This window comes from Semicossyphus pulcher, unplaced genomic scaffold, assembly GCF_022749685.1.
Source record: "Semicossyphus pulcher isolate SPU_LCO1_2020_fin unplaced genomic scaffold, fSemPul1.0.p SCAF_1, whole genome shotgun sequence".
Taxonomy (NCBI): Eukaryota; Metazoa; Chordata; class Actinopteri; order Labriformes; family Labridae; genus Semicossyphus; species Semicossyphus pulcher.
The window spans coordinates 15,600,789-15,612,157 of NW_027211603.1; positions in this window are offsets into that span (position 1 = coordinate 15,600,789).

Sequence of the window (11,369 nt, forward strand, 5' to 3'; positions counted from 1 at the left end):
TGAAATGATGCCTCCTCCTAAGACTTCAGATCCCAGCCTCGCTGCCTCTCTCCGTCCTAATATCTCTCCTCTCATAACAGCACATCCAGAAATACAAACACACCGTGGCATATTGCCATGACGCCGGTGTTTTTAAGATCAAATGCCCGGCCACATAAAAGCAAGCCGAAACACACACACACACACACACAGTTAGACGCACACGCAGCCAGACACACACATCCTGCACTACAATGGCTGTCGCAGGGCTATTTCAATAATCCCCAGCATGTATGTTTAATGGTGAGGGCCCAACAGGAAATGATCGGCAAATGAAACGAAGCAGCAGGTTATTACGTACCACTCTGGTGTCAGCCCCGGCCTCCCCACCATTAATTTTATTGTAACTCATTTCTGCGGCCAGAGTGGAGCAGGATTTAATGTTTCCATTCCCCACTCCTGTTCTGCATGACAAATTGTTTTAATAAACATATACTGGGTCATAATAAAGTAATAATAATCCTACCAGTCACCTTATATCACTGCAGTTAAATTTCCCCCATAAGCCAACACTGGTAACAATGACAATTACATGGAAGCCAATCCTCAGCAAGGCAAACACAATGTGCAGATTTAATATAGTTTGTAAATATGATTAGTGTGCTGTCGTGTTATTGGAGTCTAGTATTTACATTTCTCTTCGGGCCTTTTTACAGTACAGGATCAGCATTAAATAAAGCCGTCCCTCTTCCCCTTCCTGCTCCCTCTCCTCCAGCAGAATGCCTCCCCTCACTCCCCTTCAGCACTTAATGAAAAACACTGTTGACCGTTAATATTCCACGGATCAATCACCATTTTTAATTTTGCGGATAAATGTGCTATTGTGAAACCCTCAAAGGTCTCTCCCACCTTGCGTTTATGCATGTGTGTAAGTGTGTGCCCTTGCTTCCTGTGTGTGTGTCTGTGAGTTTTGGTTTCTCAGTGGAAGGGGAGAGAATGTGTTCTCATAATGGCTCGTGGTTATTTGCAGGGGCAATTTTATGCTACAATTCAATTATTGCCTAAATTTGTTTTTTAGCTCCTGAAGTCATTTCTTCTACCTGCAATTTACTCAAGACACAAACATTTACATCACACACACACACACACACACACACACAACATCAGCATGCTTTAGTGTATGTCTTTACTTACAGTATGGCTGCAGCAACCTTTTGAACTGGTACAAATAATAGAAGTAAATACAGGCCAGAAGCTGCTGCTGATACAGAAGGTTCTTTTTAAATTGCCTACAGATAGACACTATGGTGGCGACTTATTCAAACAGTTACTGCTTGATAGTTTTGCATATGAATTTACACTCTGTGGCCAGAAGTATGTGGACCACATACATATGTGTACTTTTGATCTGGAGCTGTTTTCAAGGTTTAGTCTGGTTCAAATTTAGCTAAAAACATTAAATTTGTAACAACCATTTGGGGTGGACCCTTTTCAAAGTTCCAACACTCCCATGTACAAAGAAATGTACAGCACACCAAGAAATGTTTTCCTGAAATTTGTGAGAAAGAACTTCACTGGCCCGCACTGACCCCTGACCTCAAACCCATTCACAACTCATAATTTGTCGGCTAACATATTTCGGTTCATGAACGTCGATTTTGCTCTCTAGGGTTTGTATATAATGTTTATACTTGTGTTTATCTGAGCTGTGTCCACATATTTGTTTAATTTCCATTTAATTTCTCTTGGGATACTACTGTACAGTGTATATAGGCTGTTTATAATGTTTGATTTGTTGTTCTTTATTGTGTCTGAATAATCTAACTATCCTCAGCTGCCTTCATACTTTGAATGGGTGTCCAAAAGTGTTCTCTCAAGCTTATAGCAAACATTTACATACTGTTTGGTAAATTTATTAATCATTCGTAGATTTCAATATCATTCTTTATTTCCTGTAGTTGTACTCTGACACGGCAACATCGGAAATAAAGACTGTTGAGTGTAACATATGTTGTTTGGGGGCATTTGATAAGGCTATGATGCAGTAGTTCCTCTCGGGATGAGTTTGTGAGAACACCATATATTTGCACACTGTCAAAGCCTTTAGCATGCATGTCATTTTTGAGGTAAAGATGAAGAAGCTTGACAATGTTTTGTAACTTCGTCTGTGAATGAAGGTGGTCTTTGCAACTAATCAGAGCAGAAACATGTGACCTAGTGGTAGGCTGCTAGGCTAGGTAGCTAGTTCCAACATCCGGGTAATACAGCTTTGGGCTCAACATAATACAAAGACATTTGGCATTCCATTATTTAGTACCTAACATTAACCAGTTGTATGTAACATGAACTGCCCTCCAGTTTGTTAAATACTGACCGGATAGTTGATTCTGAACTTGACATCAGCTGCAGCCATCTTGGATGTGTATGAAAGCATCTCGATGGCCCATAAACCCCGCCCCTTATTAGATAAACGGTTGTGATTGGCCTGACCTGGATCGGGTCAGCTGAAATTTTGTCTGAATAGGAGCAGACACATCTGAGCACACGAAACATGAACTTGTCGATTATTTTTTATTCCCTGGCTACTCCAGACAGATTAAAAAATATGTTTGAATGTCAATTTAAGTGTTTTTCTATCAGAGATCTGTAGCAGTTTCAAAGGTCATAATACAAACAGTCCTTTTGCAGTATTTTGTCTTCCAGTTTGTATAACTTGGTAATTGCATCCTTCTGATGTTTCAGCTGGACAGGTGTGTTCATGTCATGGAGGTTTACAATTATTGTGTTTCCTGTTGGACCTGAATCTGCATGTTCTCACACAGATATATCTTTGCAGTATCAGTCTTGTCTGGAGTTTTTCTCAGGCTGACATGTGTGGCGTTCTGATCTGCTCTGAAGTTGGCGGCCAGAGTCTTCTTTGTGCTGTACATAGGCCTGCCTGTCACCGCTCAAAGCAGCACCACTAATTGTTGTCAAACGTCACTCCGATTCTGCCGGACACCCTCAGCGATCATGAAAAAACACAGTTCAACTCTTTGCCCATCATTCAAATGGGAGTCTTTCTGGCTCCCTCCTGCTGGTAGCCTTTAGTAGCCTCAATTTTCTTGCACACATACCAGCGACCCATCCGAAAACCCGAGTGACATGAAAGGGCTCTCCTCCACCACATACATGCCATTGACAGTTGAATGAAATATTTATTTATGAAATCTAAAAACATGTATTCACCCTTGACACTAGATTCTGGGAACATTGACTTCTAAAGCACCTCAGCGCCACCAGAGCCCGGCCCTCCAGTGAGTCAATTATGATGGCTTACAGGAATGTCTGCCTCTCTCTTCAAGTGTCTACTTGGCCCTAATTTTTCATCTCAGACTCTTTTCATCTGATGCTGTGCTGAAAACATGAAAATAGTTGAGGCCAGTTCTTCTTAACCTGCACACGAATCTGAAGTCAAGATTGACATATGGCAATTTTTTTAAGGGCTGATTCCTCCTCAGCTTTTCTGTGGATGGATTACATTTGGGTCATTTATAGTAAAGTCGGTGATCGTTGTCCTCATCCACATGCTCTAGAACTCTCTTTAAGCCGTCAAAGTCTCAAAGTATTGCTAGGATTTGTTTTTGGCTCACTGGTCTGCTCCAATTTTTTACTAACTGGGATAATATTTGAGTTGGCACAAGCAGTTTGGGCTTCCTGCGGTTGTTGCTCTCATCACCAAGACCTTCGAAGAGGACACACAACCTTTACAAATGCATTCATAATCGTGTTTCACGCTGGCTACTCAGTGCAGTCTTGGCTTCCTTTTTGTTGTCTTGTTTTGACTTTGCAATTTTTGAGAGAGGAAAAAAAAAAGTGCCATTTGTTCAAGCAGGGTTAGCATAGCATATGAAGCTATTTTTCTTGGCTTGTGTTGTAGCATACAGCATGTGTGGGTATGCAGAGGCAGAGTGCAGACTTGCTAAATTGTCAGTTCAATCTTCACCTTTTCCCCTTGTTATGATGCAAATACAACAGGTAACAAGAAGGTTTGTTACAAGCGCAGAGTAGCCAACATGAAGCACAATGGAAGCTGATTATTGTTTGAATTTCCAGCTCTCTAGCAGTCGGTGAGGGACTTGATGGATGACAGAGAAACTGCATCAGAGCGGCCATCAGATGTGACACTGGCCATGAATACTTTTAGCACCATGAAACGTTCCACCATCACACCTACACAAATTGCGCGGGCCACTCTCCTGGAAGGGTCACGTCACCCAGGTAGCATCGCCCCCTTGCATGATGCTGCAGAAATCAAAAATGGCGGATAGCATGGAAATATGAAGCGTCTGCTCTGGAAGTTAGAAAGCACAGTGACATTGAGATCCTCAGCATGAAATTACCCAGTTCTTTCATTAGATGCAGAATAAACTCAACACTTCCCATTTAATCTGCGGGACTTTAAACTCAGCATCTTGACATTCATGAAAAGAAGCGGAGGAGAGAGGCTTTAGAGACCTCCCTGAAGGGCAGGCATGAGGAGAGGCAACCAGAGATGGTAATGTAGCTGTGTGAAGGGGGGGTGCAGAGGTACTTGAGGCAGTCGAGAACTCATTTCAGACCCAATCCTAACCCTCTCAGTCACTCAGTCATCTCTCCTTACAACTCAATACTAAGGACCTGTGTGTCTCTCTGTCTGACACTCTATGTAACTCTTCATTATCCTCCAGCCAAATTCAACACAGCCCCCTCCCTCACCCCTCAGCGGTGCAGCAGAGAGGGCCCTCTTTGTCAGGCCCGGAGTCAAACAAGCTGCCCCCACCATGTGCTTTCCAACATGGCTGGAATGTTTTCCTGTTAGTTTAAGTCTCATCTCAACTAATTAATATTTTTGCTTATAGCTGCTGTAGTTCCCGTGGGAGGCCCCTTAATTAATCATTTATAAATCTACACAGCCTCCCAGTTTATTAGTCTCTGCCTTTGGCGTTGGCTGACTGCATTGGGAAACCGCAAATGATTAGTTACAGGAATGAAAGCTCTTTTTCCCCCCCTCTCTCCCTCCCTTGTTTGCGACTGATTAGGGCCTCACACAGAGGTATTTCCACAGCCCTGCTCTGCACTTTAATTCATTCGGAGCACCTGACACATTATTCACTCTCCCACCTCTCTGATCCTCTGCCTATTGTTTGAACCAGTGTTTTTCCTCGCCTTCGTCGAGGCACGGCGATCAGTTAAGGTTCACTCTTCGCCCCTTCAAAACAAAAGCCACAGCACCAAAGAAGGAAGAGGGGAGTGAGATCACACGACCACAGGCCGAGCCGCCATGGAGACAGGGTGATTTCTGGTCTTCCTTTTTGAGATTGCGCCGAGGGCAGGGCTGGTGACAGGAGCAAACCGCATTCACAATTATTAATTCCTCAGAGCTGAGGACTTCAAGCCATGTCACAGTGCTAAAGCTGTCAGGCTTTTATTGGAAAAGAGGCAATATTTCCATCAGTTTAACAGAAAAATAAATTAATTGAATCAGCTGAAAGCAGCGTGGGAGGTTTTTTCATAATGTCTTTGCACTCTCAGGGAAGAACGCCTCATGCAACAGGGTTCCTTCATCCAATTAGACCTCAGCCGTCTGGCTCACACCAGCCTCGCTCTGCTCAACATTCCACCTTATCGCTGCCTTTTTATCCCTTTTATCATCAAAGTGACTGCACTTTACTTTGGCATATAGGTAAAGCTGGCAAAACCCTCCTAGAGAGATGGACTAATTACATTTTAAGAGTCACACTGTGCAGTTCTGGATAGCCTGCGACACATCCAGCTGAGGTGGTTGATCCTAATGTTGAAATGATGTGAGTGTGGATGTTCACTATTAAGCCGAATGAAGTGCATAGCAAAACAGCAAAATCAGGCCCTCTAGCTGTAAAAAAATATATTATTGATTAGCACTTTTTCCACTCCCAGAAGGCCTCATTTCACTCCAAATGCAGCATATCTAGTGTGCACCTAACTGGACATTGGGGGGCTCATCACAGAGTTATTTGTTAATCAGCACACTTCTCTCTCAGATAACACGAGCTGGAAAACATAATCATACGAGAGTGCGGGAGGAGAGAGAGGGAGAGGAGCTTCACAGGCGAGGTAATTACATTCGCATTCGTATACATAGTGACAGCAAATGTGTGGCTGTGTTTGTCTGCATGAGGGCCAATTACTTTTATTGAAATGTGTTGCAATTTCCTTTTTTCCCCCAATAGCAATGGCTCTATTACTAATGCCTGGGAGACTAACGAGATCAAAAGAAACGGCTCAGTCGACGGTATAGCTCGGACGGCGCTGTCTGGAGCATTCAATACAGACATAAGCTACAGTACGGCTGTTATTGCTTCTCTTCAAGGTGTCATTATGCAAAGGGGAAATTATTTCATTAAAAAAGGTTGATGAAATTCTTATAAGAACACATTAAATCACGACCTCTGAAAATATGTAAGAGGGTGTCAAAAGTTCAACAAACACATACAATCAAGTAGCCTGAATTTCAATCAGGTCTCATTCAAGCCCGTCCAATCACAAACGTTTATCTAATACAATGCTGGTTTAAGCGCCTTTGAGGCTTTGTTGTCGACAACCAAGATGGCTGCCACTGATGTAGAACACTCCAAATCACTAATTAAACGGAGGGTAGTCCACCTTACGTACTAATGTTAAGTCTTGGCTATAAATCATGCCATATGTCTGTGTAGTATGTTGAACTAGACACTGTATGAAATGGATGTTTTTAGTAGCTACCAATCACTGTATATATATAGATGGACCTTGATGGACCATCACGACCTTGCGCTTGTCGTCATTTGGAGCCAGAGCTGCCCAGTAGAGGTCAGCGGGTGGAGCCGCCGTAGCCACTTCTGTGAACCAAAACACACATTTAACTTACCGGAAAAAAAGGCAAAGAGCCCGCACATCGTCATGTTTAACAGCAGAACAGCTTCTCAGTGTTGGTCTGAAGCAGACGTTCACAGATATGTAAACTTCAATGACTGTAGTGATTGTTTTAGTTACGTCTCCTCTCGCCGTTCCTCCTATACTCTGCTAATCTGGAACAGATCGGCTGCAGGGGCCGTATTTGTCAACAGAGCTGTCAATCATCCTTTTTACAGCATCAAATAACGAATTAAAAATAAACCTGTCAGAAAAATGAACACTTGGATGTCAATCAGCATGATAAGAACTAACTATAATGACCGAAACCATGTTTGAGAAACATTTATTTGGCGTATATTTTGATCTTATAGTTTGACTGATGTCCCATCTGTTAACATGGAGGAGGCGGGCTTTATGACCTATACTGCAGCCAGTCAGCAGGGGGCGCCCGAAATGTTTTGGCTTCACTTTTAGGGAGCTTTCATGTCGTCCAGCTTTTTTGGTTGGTTGATTGGTTGTAAAAATCAATGATTAAAAAGCCCCCTTGTAAATTGAAAAAGGACTGTGAGTTTCCAGACTACTTGACATCTGCAAATTGCTGTTGCGATAATTGGCGAGCAAGTTGGTGAAAAACATGAATACTTTTCAAAATATTGATTCTTGTGGTCAGAATCTCAGAGAGCCATGTGCATTACCGGATGTGCTCAGACTCATCTAAACAATGTTTCTATGACAGACTGCATAACCTAAGCATTCATCCATTGTGTAAACACCTAGCCTGTTCAGGGTCACAGGAGCCATACAGTCAAAGGAGGTAAAGGCAGTGTTCACAGTGGACAAGTGCCTGGTTAGTCGCAGGGCTAACACATATAGACAGACAACCACATGAGCAATTCAGAGTATCTGTGGACTGTGGGACAACAGTGGAGAAGAGAGAGAAAGCCCAGTGATACAAGGAGTATATGCAGTCTACAAAGAAAGGCCCTACCACCTGGCAGGACCCAAGGAACAGTGCAGGGCTCTGCTGTGATTTTTGGTGTAGTTGCCACCAGTTGGGAATTGCAGGTCACATTTAGGGCCCTGAAGAACAAAAGAAATAGCTGTTATACAATTTTCTTTCTTAGCACCAGAAATTGTTTTATAGAAATCTGAGCTATTAGGTTTGATATGAGGGGCAAATTCACAAAGAATGGATTAAACATCTGCTAATAGCACCATGCATTGTGCATCACTTGCAATCGCTATCTGCTCTATCTCAAGGTCTACTTCAAAAAAGATATTGCAAAACTGATATTACAGCACAAATAAGCCCATTAAGTTTTGTAGCTGAGTGAAATTTCCCTTTGTTATGTGTCTCATTGCAATTATCCATGTGGCAAAAGTATAAATGGTGGGTTTGCTCCAAGAGCAGAGCAGGCAGGAAATATCGACTCAGCATGCCGAGCATGAGCATTTCTAGCCTGGCTATATTCTCTGCTGCCATGACCACTGAGGAGTCGGGGTTTGAATCCTTCTTTAAATGTGCATCAGTTACCACCAACTCTCTAAAGACGCTAACAATTTTTACTCTTACTGCTCCTGACTAGCTAGCTAGTATCGCTATTAGCATTGTCTACATAGGCTCTAACAAACAGGAGACTAAACTACTTTTGGCACACGCACATGGTAATAATCAGTGCCCCCAAAACAACATTTATTTATTGTTTTCCACATACATTTTGCAGAAAAACTAAGGGTTAGGTTCTTGGCTCTTATGCTGCAAATGCTCTGCTATGTTCACAAGCTAATCGCTAACTTTGATGGTTTGCCATTTGTTGCTTAGCAGTGGATTCTAAGAACTCTGTAATAACGGCGACCTACCAATAATAATAATACAATAATACCAGTTGCAAGACAATATACTTAAGACTATAAAGCTTTATAAAGCCATGGAAAAAAACATGGAACACAAAGAATATGGGGGAAAAAAGTACAAGTATATGGTACAATGATGGTAAATGGACTGTACTACTCCGACCATTTAAAGCGCTTTTACACTACATTCACCCTTTCTCACTCACATTCACACACTGATAGCAGAGGCCTAAGTTCCAATCTCCAATCAGATCTATGGACATTCATACAACGAAGGGAGTATGAATGGGGTTCAGTGTCTTGCCCAAGGACACTTCATGTGACTGTTGCATTCAGGGATCGAACCCCCAACCTTCCAGTTGAGAGACGACCGACTCAACCATTCAGCCACAGCTGCCCCATATCATATGAAATAACATAATTTCCCAGGAACAGGGTTGGTAAACAGCTTCCTCTGGAACACACAGGGTTACATTTTGGTCTCCAGTTTTCTTAATATGTCCATGTTTGAAACCAGAACCCTCTTGCTGTGCTAAACCACTGAGCCGCCCCATGTGCTGCCCCTGACCTAAACAAAAATTGCTTTTTTTGTTTGTGATCATACCAGAGGCAGCCTTCCTCCACGCCTTTGTGTTTCCATCAATTGAACTTCTTCAGCGCTTAGTTGTTAGTAAGCCTCGGTGCTTTGTGCCTTTTATGTGTACAAGGCTGAATGATGAGTGGAAAAAGAGCAGGCTCATGGAGAGAATAAAATGTTTAATTTGGGTGTTTTGGCCTTGTTACATCAGATGATTATGCACTTAACTGCTGTTTGTGTGTTCAAGGCTGTGGCTTTATAGGTAAGTGAAACACAGCAGCTGTTATTGTGATTTGGTTTGTTATGTATCGCACGGAGGGTGGACACAAGAACAGCAACACCTGTGTTATATTATAGTTCAACAGCACTTACTACTAATTAAAAAATGACCATGGAGTTGAACCACTTTGACATAATTTCCAGACAAAACATTAAAAGCCTTAAACTTTTATTTCAGGATACAATTTTGATATGTTATTAAGTCCACTCAATGCAATCAGCCCCAATTTTGGTTTTAAGTTTAATTTGACCAGAATGAACCTGATAGTATTTTTTATGGTTGCAAAACAAATTAGAGCTCAAAACCAGCCAATAATAACTTCTTCATTATTCTCAGTCCGGTAGTCTTGAAAGCTGCAACAAGTTAACATTAGATATGAATGAATAAGCTAAGTCCATTGTGGTCGGCTTCAAAGCTAAGAAACGTACAAACATCATCTTGTTTGGAGCTGAGGTGTAAGACGGAGCCTTAGGGCAGCTCTTTTATTCTTGCATTGTTGTTTTGATGAGATTTTATTTTCAAAATTGCACAACACACGGCGCAGACTTTAGCACACAACTAGAATAACTAAAAGCAATATCCTTCGGAGTGCTGCTTTCTTTGTGCATTTATACGCACCTTCTCCATTATTTCTTGCTCTGTCTTCCATCTCTCTGTTGCTTTGTCGAACACCTAAATTAAAACAGGTGAAATATTGAAATCTGTTTTATGAATGATGCTGCTTGTTGCCTTTGATTTGTTCGGCAATAATGAAACTCTTATCGCTCCTGCGAGCTATTTGGTTGTGAAATTGCCGCACCGCAAACCCGACACATTAGAAGCCATGATGTGTTCTGGAGGAGATATACGGTACCATGTGTGTGAGCGTGTTGTCATTCTGAGGCTGCTGCTGCTTTGAACACTGATAGGAAAAGACCTCGGGCCTGTTTCATGAAGTGAGTTCATCATCGTCAGAATACAAGACTAAAAGGTAATTGCCATGACGGTTAACTGCTTTAATCACAAGCAACATCAACAGAGCAAAAGCAGCATATTTATGGGGTGGAGCTATTGATTTCTGACTCTGAACCAAAAAAAAAAATATGAACAAGGTTAAAAGATGAAGAAAAAAGTTAACTTGGCATATACAGAGGAATGAAATAAACAATAAAAGCCACAGACCATTAGTAGACGCAAGTGTAGGAACCTAGTGGCACTAATATACACTGACCCCAGAAGAAGATCTGCATATTAAATTGGTTCCTAAGAGAAATTGTTTCCTTACATGATAAGAACACCAGAACATGATAAATAAATGAGCAATGGGGAACAGAACACCAAAGTAAGAGGGTTTCTATAGCCAAAGAGAGAGAGAGCTTTATCCTGTCCTGTTTCTTACCACATGAAGAATCTTAGCGTGTTTTCAGATTACGTATGATTGCTTCGTACCGTACCCGAGTACACTTGCCCCCCCCATCCCCACCCCGCTGGTCAGCTTTCACATTAGTAATTTCCTTTCGTATCTGACTACAGTAGGACTCAGAAGCAGAAGGTGGCTGTAATGCACCTCAAAAACAAGGAGAAGAAGAAGTATCATCAACTACGGAACATTGTTTATGTTGTCGTCTCAGTGCCGACCTTCGTGCCTACTATTATTCACGTTTTGGACAAAATCTCGAAAAAGACCCTCTCATCTACGTTCCTACAGTATCAGCCATGGCGGTGCAGTTCAGAGGATGAGATCGGCGGTACTGTGCGCATATGCATATTTCGGAGGAGACGTTATAAAAAGCAGTCCACTGCCTT